The sequence below is a fragment of the Chiloscyllium plagiosum genome, unplaced genomic scaffold (genome assembly GCF_037043375.1).
Source record: "Chiloscyllium plagiosum isolate Xiang-an unplaced genomic scaffold, Cpla_swu_hap1 HiC_scaffold_38, whole genome shotgun sequence".
Lineage (NCBI taxonomy): Eukaryota > Metazoa > Chordata > Chondrichthyes > Orectolobiformes > Hemiscylliidae > Chiloscyllium > Chiloscyllium plagiosum.
The window spans coordinates 21,410,565-21,424,118 of NW_028270176.1; the positions used below are offsets into that span (position 1 = coordinate 21,410,565).

The 13,554-nt window shown below is 56.9% G+C and overlaps 1 long non-coding RNA gene across 1 annotated transcript; it reads right to left on the bottom strand.

Annotated features, from left to right (window-relative positions):
* Positions 1-2,781: 2,781 nt before the first annotated feature.
* LOC148139021 (uncharacterized) lies at positions 2,782-8,718 on the bottom strand. The gene is made up of 4 exons (XR_015753651.1): positions 8,603-8,718; positions 7,638-7,703; positions 5,520-5,663; positions 2,782-2,935 (listed from the first exon to the last, which is right to left on the bottom strand). It is a non-coding gene; the product is annotated as an uncharacterized LOC148139021 (long non-coding RNA).
* Between the last annotated feature and the right edge of the window lie 4,836 nt (positions 8,719-13,554).

Genomic DNA, 13,554 nt, shown 5'->3' on the forward strand with positions numbered 1-13,554 from the left:
GAGGGAGGGAGAGAGACAGAGGGAGGGAGAGAGGGAGAGGGAGAGAGAGGGAGAGAGAGAGGGAGACAGAAGGAGAGAGAGACAGAGAGAGACACAGAGGGAGAGAGAGAGATGAGGAGAGAAAGAGAGGGTTTGATTGTGTGCGTGTGTGTAAGAGAGCGAGCGAGCGCTTGTACCACATGAGGCTTGTGAAGAGAGCATTGAGAATGTGAGCTCAGTTTAATTCAATGTTACAGACAGCATCACTTCAAATAAACAGCTCAGCTTCCCCCCCCCCCCCCCCCCCCCCCACCCACCCACCCCACCCCACCCCACCCCCCGATATCGCCCTGTGCTGGTGTAGAGACTGATTCCATACTGGGTCTGGTCATCTGCGATGGATCACACTGTAAAGGACTGTCACAGACACAGACCCCCGTCCTGTCACCGTGTGGTGGGGGGGGGGGGGGAATCACAGACACAGACCCCCGTCCCCTCACCGTGTGGGGGGGGGAATCACAGACACAGACCCCCGTCCCCTCACCGTGTGGGGGGGGGGAATCACAGACACAGACCCCCGTCCTGTCACCGTGTGGGGGGGGGGGGCGGAATCACAGACACAGACCCCCGTCCAGTCACCGTGTGGGGGGGGGGGGATCACAGACACAGACCCCCGTCCTGTCACCGTGTGGGGGGGGGGGGCGGAATCACAGACACAGACCCCCGTCCTGTCACCGTGTGGGGGGGGGGGGGAATCACAGACACAGACCCCCGTCCCCTCACCGTGTGGGGGGGGGAGTTACAGACACAGACCCCCGTCCCGTCACCGTGTGGGGGGGGGGAATCACAGACACAGACCCCCGTCCCCTCACCGTGTGGGGGGGGAGTTACAGACACAGACCCCCGTCCCCTCACCGTGTGGGGGGGGGAATCACAGACACAGACCCCCGTCCCGTCACCGTGTGGGGGGGGGGAGTTACAGACACAGACCCCCGTCCCCTCACCGTGTGGGGGGGGGGGAATCACAGACACAGACCCCCGTCCCCTCACCGTGTGGGGGGGGAATCACAGACACAGACCCCCGTCCCGTCACCGTGTGGGGGGGGGGAGTTACAGACACAGACCCCCGTCCCGTCACCGTGTGGGGGGGGGGAATCACAGACACAGACCCCCGTCCAGTCACCGTGTGGGGGGGGGGAATCACAGACACAGACCCCCGTCCCCTCACCGTGTGGGGGGGGGGAATCACAGACACAGACCCCCGTCCCCTCACCGTGTGGGGGGGGGAATCACAGACACAGACCCCCGTCCTGTCACCGTGTGGGGGGGGGAATCACAGACACAGACCCCCCGTCCCCTCACCGTGTGGGGGGGGAATCACAGACACAGACCCCCGTCCCGTCACCGTGTGGGGGGGGGGAATCACAGACACAGACCCCCGTCCCCTCACCGTGTGGGGGGGGGAATCACAGACACAGACCCCCGTCCCCTCACCGTGTGGGGGGGGAATCACAGACACAGACCCCCGTCCCGTCACCGTGTGGGGGGGGGGGAATCACAGACACAGACCCCCGTCCCCTCACCGTGTGGGGGGGGAGTTACAGACACAGACCCCCGTCCCCTCACCGTGTGGGGGGGGGGAGTTACAGACACAGACCCCCGTCCCCTCACCGTGTGGGGGGGGGGAGTTACAGACACAGACCCCCGTCCCGTCACCGCGTGGGGGAATCGTGGCCTGGTGACGATTGCCTCGGGGTATGACACAGTCCCATTGCAGTGTGTTGGTGCAGGTTAAGCCGCAGTAAGTGATGCAGGTTTGGGGGGGGGAGGGGAGGGCGATGGTGAAAGCAGCCAGAGAGATGGTCAGCACCAACAGGAAGCTCTCTGGGGGTCAGGACCGGTTGGTGACCACGGGGGTTAACACCGAGAAGCTGCAGCTGAGGGTGATTCCGGGCTGAAAGCATCTTCCCAGGGCTTCTGGGAACAGCCTCTCTGATACGCCACCCATTCCCATTCCCATTCCCAGTGACTGATCCTGGGATCGGGATCTGATCACCACAGCAGCCAATGAGGGTGGACCTCTATCTTGCTCTCCAGGCTGGGGGGTGGGGAGGTGAGGGGCTCCCTTCCCCAGCCCCTGCTCTCCTCCCACTGACCCCGCTCTCGGCCCCCTCACCCCTCCCCTCGAGACCAGGACGGAAACCTCCTTCGTCCCTCACCCCAAGTGGCAATATCGTTGGCATCAACCTTTCCAGAGCCTCGCCCATTCCAAAGTCCATTCGGCCCATCTCTGGCCCACCCCTCTCCCCCATCCCAACTCCTGGAAACGGGGAAGGGGAATGAGGAGCTTGGGGAGTGACCTTCCCCACCCCATCAGACAGCACAGGGAGGGCTTCAGGGTCAGGGTGGGATAACGGGAGAGATAGAGAGAGGGGGGGGCAAGGATGGATAAAGGAGGGGGAGGGGGAGGGAAAGGTGGGGGGAGTGGTTTATGGACAGGCACCATGAAATTAATGCCCCCTCTCCCACCCGAACGCCGTCACCATCGGGTTGAGGGCTCACCCCTCCGGTAATCTGGGAACCCCTCTGAGGGCATCAGGGACACCCCTAAAACTTAATGACACCCACCCCTTGTATCAGACAACAGCCCCCCCCCCCCCCCCGCCACCAACCCCAATGCAGGATGGAACCACCCCAAAGGCTGTCAGTACCAAGGGACGACTTAACACCCACCCAAACCCAACACCCACACCCCAGCCACCTCCAAAAGCCCACCCCCCCCTAGCCGACCCGAGTCCCCAGTCCCCAGTCCCCAGTCCCCAGCCCAGGCTGCCGGGGAGGGGGGGGGGGGGCTTCAGTTCTGCAATTGCTCGAAGAATTTGTAGGAGGGGTTCTCATATCCGTGGTTCTGCATCGCACTGAGCTGCCTTTCCTCTGGGCTCAACATCGGATCCACCTGGAGGGGGCGGGAGAGAGGGCAGTCAGCCCATTGGCTCATCGTTACAAAGGGACACCAGTGTCAGGACGGTGTAGAGTGGGAGGGAATGGGAAGGAGTTTGGGTCCATTGGGACGGTGTAGAGCGGGAGTGAATGGGAAGGGGTTTGGGTCCATTGGGACAGTGCAGAGCGGGAGGGAATGGGAAGGGGCTTGGGTCCATTGGAACAGTGCAGAGCGGGAGTGAATGGGAAGGGGTTTGGGTCCATTGGAACAGTGCAGAGCGGGAGTGAATGGGAAGGGGTTTGGGTCCATTGGAACAGTGCAGAGCGGGAGTGAATGGGAAGGGGTTTGGGTCCATTGGAACGGTGTAGAGTGGGAGGGAATGGGAAGGGGTTTGGGTCCATTGGGATGGTGTAGAGTGGGAGTGAATGGGAAGGGGTTTGGGTCCATTGGGACGGTGTAGAGTGGGAGGGAATGGGAAGGGGTTTGGGTCCATTGGGACGGTGTAGAGCGGGAGGGAATGGGAAGGGGTTTGGGTCCATTGGGACAGTGCAGAGCGGGAGTGAATGGGAAGGGGTTTGGGTCCATTGGGACGGTGTAGAGTGGGAGGGAATGGGAAGGGGTTTGGGTCCATTGGGACGGTGTAGAGCGGGAGGGAATGGGAAGGGGTTTGGGTCCATTGGGACGGTGTAGAGTGAGAGTGAATGGGAAGGGGTTTGGGTCCATTGGGACAGTGTAGAGCGGGAGTGAATGGGAAGGGGTTTGGGTCCATTGGGACAGTGCAGAGCGGGAGGGAATGGGAAGGGGTTTGGGTCCATTGGGATGGTGTAGAGTGGGAGGGAATGGGAAGGGGTTTGGGTCCATTGGGACAGTGCAGAGCAGGAGTAAATGGGAAGGGTTTTGGGTCCATTGGGATGTTGTAGAGTGGGAGGGAATGGGAAGGGGTTTGGGTCCATTGGGATGTTGTAGAGTGGGAGGGAATGGGAAGGGGTTTGGGTCCATTGGGACGGTGTAGAGCGGGAGTGAATGGGAAGGGGTTTGGGTCCATTGGGACGGTGTAGAGTGGGAGGGAATGGGAAGGGGTTTTGGTCCATTGGGACGGTGCAGAGTGGGAGGGAATGGGAAGGGGTTTGGGTCCATTGGGACGGTGTAGAGTGGGAGGGAATGGGAAGGGGCTTGGGTCCATTGGGACAGTGTAGAGTGGGAGGGAATGGGAAGGGATTTGGGTCCATTGGGACAGTGTAGAGCGGGAGTGAATGGGAAGGGGTTTGGGTCCATTGGGACGGTGTAGAGTGGGAGGGAATGGGAAGGGGTTTGGGTCCATTGGGACGGTGTAGAGCGGGAGTGAATGGGAAGGGGTTTGGGTCCATTGGGAGGGTGTAGAGTGGGAGGGAATGGGAAGGGGTTTGGGTCCATTGGAACGGTGTAGAGTGGGAGTGAACGGGAAGGGGTTTGGGTCCATTGGGACGGTGTAGAGTGGGAGTGAACGGGAAGGGGTTTGGGTCCATTGGGACGGTGTAGAGTGGGAGGGAATGGGAAGAGGTTTGGGGTTCATTGGGACGGTGTAGAGCGGAATAGAATGGGAAGGGATTTGGGTCCATTGGGATGGTGTAGAGCGGGAGGGAATGGGAAGGAGTTTGGGTCCATTGGGACAGTGTAGAGCGGGTGGGAATGGGAAGGGGTTGGGGTCCATTGGAACGGTATAGAGTGGGAGTGAATGGGAAGGGGTTTGGGTCCATTGGGACGGTGTAGAGCGGGAGGGAATGGGAAGGGGTTTGGGTCCATTGGGACAGTGTAGAGTGGGAGTGAACGGGAAGGGGTTTAGGGTCCATTGGGACGGTGTAGAGTGGGAGGGAATGGGAAGGGGTTTAGGTCCATTGGGACGGTGTAGAGTGGGAGGGAACGGGAAGGGGTTTAGGGTCCATTGGGACGGTGTAGAGTGGGAGTGAATGGGAAGGGGTTTAGGTCCATTGGGACGGTGTAGGGCGGGAGGGAATGGGAAGGGGTTTGGGTCCATTGGGATGGTGTAGAGTGGGAGGGAATGGGAAGGGGTTTAGGGTCCATTAGGACGGTGTAGAGTGGGAGGGAACGGGAAGGGCTTTGGGTCCATTGGGACGGTGTAGAGTGGGAGGGAATGGGAAGGGGTTGGGGTCCATTGGAAAGGTGTAGAGTGGGAGGGAATGGGAAGGGGTTGGGGTCCATTGGGACGGTGTAGAGTGGGAGGGAATGGGAAGGGGTTTGGGTCATTGGGACGGTGTAGAGCGGGAGGGAATGGGAAGGGGTTGGGGTCCATTGGAAAGGTGTAGAGTGGAAGGGAATGGGAAGGGGTTTGGGTCCATTGGGACGGTGTAGAGTGGGAGGGAACGGGAACGGGTTTAGGGTCCATTAGGACGGTGTAGAGTGGGAGGGAACGGGAAGGGGTTAGGGTCCATTGGGACGGTGTAGAGCGGGAGGGAATGGGAAGGGGTTTGGGTCCATTGGGATGGTGTAGAGCGGGAGGGAATGGGAAGGGGTTGGGGTCCATTGGAACGGTGTAGAGTCAGAGGGAATGGGAAGGGGTTGGGGTCCAACACGGTGGGGTGTATTGAGAAGGGTCACTGACCTCTACAATCCCATGGCTGATACTGCCATACGGCTTCCTGCGAACTATAAAGAGGGATAGGACAACGATCATTGCTATGGCAACAGCAATGACGAGCAGACCAATCAGAATGCCTTTATTGAACGCCACCTTAGACTCGGGTTCCTGCCAAGAAACAACGAAAATACATCGAACAGAGATCAGGAGCAGGAACCCTGGCTGATTTCCCCCTCTCTCTCTCTCTCTCTAACCCAGGGATCACTGGGCAGTGATCAGGAGCAGGATCCCTGGCTGATTTCCCCCCCCTCTCTCTCTCTCTAACCCAGGGATCACTGGGCAGTGATCAGGAGCAGGATCCCTGGCTGAATTCCCCCCCCTCTCTCTCTCTCTAACCCAGGGATCACTGGGCAGTGATCAGGAGCAGGAACCCTGGCTGATTTCCCTCTCTCTCTCTCTCTCTCTAACCCAGGGATCACTGGGCAGTGATCAGGAGCAGGATCCCTGGCTGATTTCCCCCCCCTCTCTCTCTCTCTAACCCAGGGATCACTGGGCAGTGATCAGGAGCAGGATCCCTGGCTGATTTCCCCCCTCACTCTCTCTCTCTCTAACCCAGGGATCACTGGGCAGTGATCAGGAGCAGGATCCCTGGCTGAATTCCCCCCCTCCCTCTCTCTCTCTCTCTCTCTCTAACCCAGGGATCACTGGGCAGTGATCAGGAGCAGGATCCCTGGCTGATTTCCCTCACTCTCTCTCTCTCTAACCCAGGGATCACTGGAGCAGTGATCAGGAGCAGGATCCCTGGCTGATTTCCCTTCTCTCTCTCTCTCTCTCTCTAACCCAGGGATCACTGGGCAGTGATCAGGAGCAGGAACCCTGGCTGATTTCCCCCCCTCCCTCTCTCTCTAACCCAGGGGTCACTGGACAGTGATCAGGAGAAGGAGCCCTGGCTGATTTCCCCCCTCTCTCTCTCTCTCTCTCTCACCCAGGGGTCACTGGGCAGTGATCAGGAGCAGGATCCCTGGCTGATTTCCCCCCTCTCTCTCTCTCTCTCACCCAGGGGTCACTGGGCAGTGATCAGGAGCAGGAACCCTGGCTGATTTCCCCCCCCTCTCTCTCTCTCTCTCTAACCCAGGGATCACTGGACAGTGATCAGGAGCAGGATCCCTGGCTGATTTCCCCCCCCTCTCTCTCTCTCTCTAACCCAGGGGTCACTGGACAGTGATCAGGAGCAGGAACCCTGGCTGATTTCCCCCCCTCTCTCTCTCTCTCTCACCCAGGGGTCACTGGACAGTGATCAGGAGCAGGAACGCTGGCTGATTTCCCCTCTCTCTCTCTCTCTCTCTCTCTAACCCAGGGATCACTGGACAGTGATCAGGAGCAGGATCCCTGGCTGATTTCCCCCCCCTCTCTCTCTCTCACCCAGGGGTCACTGGGCAGTGATCAGGAGCAGGATCCCTGGCTGATTTCCCCCCCCTCTCTCTCTCTCACCCAGGGGTCACTGGGCAGTGATCAGGAGCAGGAACCCTGGCTGATTTCCCCTCTCTCTCTCTCTCTCTCTCTCTCGCTAACCCAGGGGTCACTGGGCAGTGATCAGGAGCAGGATCCCTGGCTGATTTCCCCTCTCTCTCTCTCTCTCTCTCTCTCTCGCTAACCCAGGGGTCACTGGGCAGTGATCAGGAGCAGGATCCCTGGCTGATTTCCCCCCCCTCTCTCTCTCTCTCTCACCCAGGGGTCACTGGGCAGTGATCAGGAGCAGGAACCCTGGCTGATTTCCCCCCCCTCTCTCTCTCTCTCTCTCTCTAACCCAGGGATCACTGGACAGTGATCAGGAGCAGGATCCCTGGCTGATTTCCCCCCCCTCTCTCTCTCTCTCTCTCTCTAACCCAGGGATCACTGGACAGTGATCAGGAGCAGGATCCCTGGCTGATTTCCCCCCCTCTCTCTCTCTCTCTCACCCAGGGGTCACTGGACAGTGATCAGGAGCAGGAACGCTGGCTGATTTCCCCTCTCTCTCTCTCTCTCTCTCTCTAACCCAGGGATCACTGGACAGTGATCAGGAGCAGGATCCCTGACTGATTTCCCCCCCTCTCACTCTCTCTAACCCAGGGATAACGGGACATGGAGGGGTGAGCTACTCACCATTTCGTCTCTCTGTATTTCTGAGGTCTCCTTCGAATTGTAAATCACTTCGACTGAATCCTCAATCTGGGAAAAGTCCAGAAATAGGGTCAGACACAGACACTGAGCGTCAGTGACAGTCTCACTGAGGGTCAGTGACAGACACTGAGGGTCAGTGACAGTCTCACTGAGCGTCAGTGACAGACACTGAGGGTCAGTGACAGACACTGAGGGTCAGACACAGACACTGAGGGTCTGTGACAGTCTCACTGAGGGTCAGACACAGACACTGAGGGTCAGACACAGACACTGAGGGTCAGACACAGACAGTGACAGTCTCACTGAGGGTCAAAGGGAAGGGGTCATAGGTTTGAGGTGGGACGGGGGTAGAATGGTGTCAGGAGTAGGCGAAGGGCCACAGGTCAGAGGTCAGGCTTTAGGTGGGCGACAATGGGGGAAGCAGGGGAAGGAGGGGGTAGAGGGAGAGGGGGGAGGGGGAGAGGAGGGGCTAGGGTGAGTGAGGGGGAGGGGGAGAGGGATGAGTAATTTGGGTGGAAGGTGGTGGGGTGTGGAGGCTGAGGGGGAGTGGGAGGGAGAGTGAGTAAGAGTGCAAGGGGGAGGGGGAGAGGGAGAGGGAGAGGGCAGGGGAGTGGAGGGGAGTGGAGAGGGAGCGGGAAGGGTATTGGGGATGTGGAGGGGGGTGAGGGAGGGGAGGGTAAGGCGGTATGAGGGGCTTTGGAGAGGGTGGGGAGGGTGAGAGAGGAGTGGAGAAGGTGGGGGAAGGTAAGGGGATGAGGAGCGGGGGAGAGGGAGGTGGAAGGGGGAGAGGGAGGAGAGGGAGAAATGATGTGGAGAGGGACAGGGACTGAAGAAGGAGGATGAGAAGGAGAGAGATGGAGTGGGATGGGGAGGGGAGGGGGAAGGCTGCGATGGAGGGGAGGGGTAGGGAGAGGGGCAAGGGAGGGAGAAATGAGGCCATTCCTTACCGTGTCCTCATATTCTGTAACAAATCTCTCTCCCGCATTTGGTTCAGTCACAACGGTGTCATAGTAATCAACCAATCCAGAGCCTGCACCAGAGAGAAGAGCCAATCAACAGGCAGGATTCCTGAGATCCCGGAATCACAACATTCTCCCAAGAGATCACTGAGCAATCTCCCAAACTGATCACAAAATGGAGATCAGCAATCCGAGACCATTCTCCCCCTCTCACCAAATCACCTCTCTCTCTCTCTCGGGGAGATATCTGTACACTGACTGGTGTCTCTCAGTCCCCTCTCTCTCTCGGGGAGATATCTGTACACTGACTGGTGTCTCTCAGTCCCCCCTCTCTCTCAGGGAGATATCTGTACACTGACTGGTGTCTCTCAGTCCCCCCTCTCTCTCAGGGAGATATCTGTACACTGACTGGTGTCTCTCAGTCCCCCCTCTCTCTCAGGGAGATATCTGTACAGTGCATGGAGTCCCTCAGTCCCCCCTCTCTCTCAGGGAGATATCTGTACACTGACTGGTGTCTCTCAGTCCCCCCTCTCTCTCAGGGAGATATCTGTACACTGACTGGTGTCTCTCAGTCCCCCCTCTCTCTCAGGGAGATATCTGTACACTGACTGGTGTCTCTCAGTCCCCTCTCTCTCTCTCAGGGAGATATCTGTACACTGACTGGTGTCTCTCAGTCCCCTGTCTCTCTCTCAGGGAGATATCTGTACACTGACTGGTGTCTCTCAGACCCCTCTCTCTCAGGGAGATATCTGTACACTGACTGGTGTCTCTCAGTCCCCTCTCTCAGGAAGATATCTGTACGCTGACTGGTGTCTCTCAGTCCCCTCTCTCAGGGAGATATCTGTACACTGACTGGTGTCTCTCAGTCCCCTCCCTCAGGGAGATATCTGTACACTGACTGGTGTCTCTCAGTCCCCTCCCTCAGGGAGATATCTGTACACTGACTGGTGTCTCTCAGTCCCCCCTCTCTCTCAGGGAGATATCTGTACACTGACTGGTGTCTCTCAGACGCCCCTCTCTCTCAGGGAGATATCTGTACACTGACTGGTGTCTCTCAGTCCCCTCTCTCAGGAAGATATCTGTACACTGACTGGTGTCTCTCAGTCCCCCCTCTCTCTGTCAGGGAGATATCTGTACACTGAATGGTGTCTCTCAGTCCCCTGTCTCTCTCTCAGGGAGATATCTGTACACTGACTGGTGTCTCTCAGACCCCTCTCTCTCAGGGAGATATCTGTACACTGACTGGTGTCTCTCAGTCCCCTCCCTCAGGGAGATATCTGTACACTGACTGGTGTCTCTCATTCCACTCTCTCAGGGAGATGTCTGTACACTGACTGGTGTCTCTCAGTCCCCTCTCTCAGGGAGATATCTGTACACTGACTGGTGTCTCTCAGTCCCCTCTCTCAGGGAGATATCTGTACACTGACTGGTGTCTCTCAGTCCCCTCTCTCTCTCAGGGAGATACCTGTACACTGACTGGTGTCTCACAGTCCCCTCTCTCTCTCAGGGAGATATCTGTACACTGACTGGTGTCTCTCAGTCCCCTCACTCTCTCAGGGAGATATTTGTACACTGAATGGTGTCTCACAGTCCCCTCTCTCTCTCTCTCTCTCTCAGGGAGATACCTGTACACTGACTGGTGTCTCTCAGTCCACTCTCTCAGCGAGATATCTGTACACTGACTGGTGTCTCTCAGTCCCCTCTCTCTCAGGGAGATATCTGTACACTGACTGGTGTCCCTCAGTCCACTCTCTCTCAGGGAGATATCTGTACACTAACTGATGTCTCTCAGTCCCCAGACTCAGGGAGATATCAGCACACTGACTGGTGTCTCTCAGTCCCCTCTCTCTCTCTCTCAGGGAGATATCTGTACACTGACTGGTGTCTCTCAGTCCACTCTCTCAGCGAGATATCTGTACACTGACTGGTGTCCCTCAGTCCACTCTCTCTCAGGGAGATATCTGTACACTGACTGGTGTCTCTCAGACCCCTCTCTCTCTCTCAGGGAGATATCTGTACACTAACTGATGTCTCTCAGTCCCCAGACTCAGGGAGATATCAGCACACTGACTGGTGTCTCTCAGTCCCCTCTCTCTCTCTCTCAGGGAGATATCTGTACACTGACTGGTGTCTCTCAGTCCCCTCACTCTCTGTCAGAGAGATATCTGTACACTGACTGGTGTCTCTCAGTCCTCTCTCTCTCTCTCTCTCTCTCTCTCTCAGGGAGATATCTGTACACTGACTGGTGTCCCTCAGTCCCCTCTCTCTCTCTCTCAGGGAGATATCTGTACACTGACTGGTGTCTCTGCATCCCCTCTCTCAGGGAGATATCTGTACACTGACTGGTGTCTCTCAGTCCCCTCTCTCAGGGAGATGTCTGTACACTGACTGGTGTCTCTCAGTCCCCTCTATCAGGGAGATATCTGTACACTGACTGGTGTCTCAGTCCCCCCTCTAACTCTCTCTCTCAGGGAGATATTTGTAAACTGACTGGTGTCTCTCAGTCCACTCTCTCTCTCTCTCTGTCGGGGAGATATTTGTATACTGAATGGTGTCTCACAGTCCCCTCTCTCTCTCTCAGGGAGATATCTGTACACTGACTGGTGTCTCTCAGTCCCCTCTCTCTCCCAGGGAGATATCTGTACACTGACTGGTGTCTCTCAGTCCCCTCTCTCTCTCTCTCAGGGAGATAACTGTACACTGACTGGTGTCTCTCAGTCCCCTCTCTCTCTCTGAGGGAGATATCTGTACACTGACTGGTGTCTCTCAGTCCTCTCTCTCTCTCTCTCTCAGGGAGATATCTGTACACTGACTGGTGTCTCTTAGTCCCCTCTCTCAGGGAGATATCTGTATACTGACTGGTGTCTCTCATTCCACTCTCTCAGGGAGATATCTGTACACTGACTGGTGTCTCTCAGTCCCCTCTCTCTCTCTCAGGGAGATATCTGTACACTGACTGGTGTCTCTCAGTCCCCTCTCTCTCTCTCAGGGAGATATCTGTGCACTGACTGGTGTCTCTCAGTCCACTGTCTCTCAGGGAGATATCTGCGCACTGACTGGTGTCTCTCAGTCCCCTCTCTCTGGGAGATATCTGTACACTAACTGATGTCTCTCAGTCCCCAGTCTCAGGGAGATATCTGCACACTGACTGGTGTCTCTCAGTCCCCTCTCTCTCTCTCTCTCAGGGAGATATCTGTACACTGACTGGTGTCTCTCAGTCCCCTCTCTCTCTCAGGGAGATATCTGTACACTGACTGGTGTCTCTCAGTCCCCTCACTCTCTGTCAGGGAGATATCTGTACACTGACTGGTGTCTCTCAGTCCTCTCTCTCTCTCTCAGGGGGATATCTGTACACTGACTGGTGTCTCTTTGTCCCCTCTCTCAGGGAGATATCTGTATACTGACTGGTGTCTCTCATTCCACTCTCTCAGGGAGATATCTGTACACTGACTGGTGTCTCTCAGTTCCCTCTCTCTCTCTCAGAGAGATATCTGTACACTGACTGGTGTCCCTCAGTCCCCTCTCTCTCAGGGAGATATCTGTACACTGACTGGTGTCTCTCAGTCCCCTCTCTCTCTCAGAGAGATATCTGTACAGTGACTGGTGTCTCTCAGTCCCCAGTCTCAGGGAGATATGTGCACATTTACTGGTGTCTCTCAGTCCCCTGTCTCACTCTCAGGGAGATATCTGTACACTGACTGGTGTCTCTCAGTCCCCTCACTCTCAGGGAGATATCTGTACACTGACTGGTGTCTCTCAGTCCCCTCTCTCTCTCAGGGAGATATCTGTACACTGACTGGTGTCTCTCAGTCCCCAGGCTCAGGGAGATATGTGCACACTGACTGGTGTCCCTCAGTCCCCTCTCTCTCTCTCAGGGAGATATCTGTACACTGACTGGTGTCTCTCAGTCCCCTCTCTCTCTCAGGGAGATATCTGTACACTGACTGGTGTCTCTCAGTCCCCTCTCCCTCTCAGGGAGATATCTGTGCACTGACTGGTGACTCTCAGTCCCCCCTCTCTCTCAGGGAGATATCTGTACAGTGACTGGTGTCTCTCAGTCCTCTCTCTCTGTCTCTCTCTCTCAGGGAGATATCTGTACACTGACTGGTGTCTCTCAGTCCCCAGTCTCAGGGAGATATGTGCACACTGACTGGTGTCTCTCAGTCCCCTCTCTCTCTCTCAGGGAGATATCTGTACACTGACTGGTGTCTCTCAGTCCCCTCACTCTCAGGGAGATATCTGTACACTGACTGGTGTCTCTCAGTCCCCTCTCTCTCTCAGGGAGATATCTGTACACTGACTGGTGTCTCTCAGTCCCCAGGCTCAGGGAGATATGTGCACACTGACTGGTGTCCCTCAGTCCCCTCTCTCTCTCTCAGGGAGATATCTGTACACTGACTGGTGTCTCTCAGTCCCCTCTCTCTCTCAGGGAGATATCTGTGCACTGACTGGTGACTCTCAGTCCCCCCTCTCTCTCAGGGAGATATCTGTACAGTGACTGGTGTCTCTCAGTCCTCTCTCTCTGTCTCTCTCTCTCAGGGAGATATCTGTACACTGACTGGTGTCTCTCAGTCCCCAGTCTCAGGGAGATATGTGCACACTGACTGGTGTCTCTCAGTCCCCTCTCTCTCTCTCAGGGAGATATCTGTACACTGACTGGTGTCTCTCAGTCCCCTCACTCTCAGGGAGATATCTGTACACTGACTGGTGTCTCTCAGTCCCCTCTCTCTCTCAGGGAGATATCTGTACACTGACTGGTGTCTCTCAGTCCCCAGGCTCAGGGAGATATGTGCACACTGACTGGTGTCCCTCAGTCCCCTCTCTCTCTCTCAGGGAGATATCTGTACACTGACTGGTGTCTCTCAGTCCCCTCTCTCTCTCAGGGAGATATCTGTACACTGACTGGTGTCTCTCAGTCCCCTCTCCCTCTCAGGGAGATA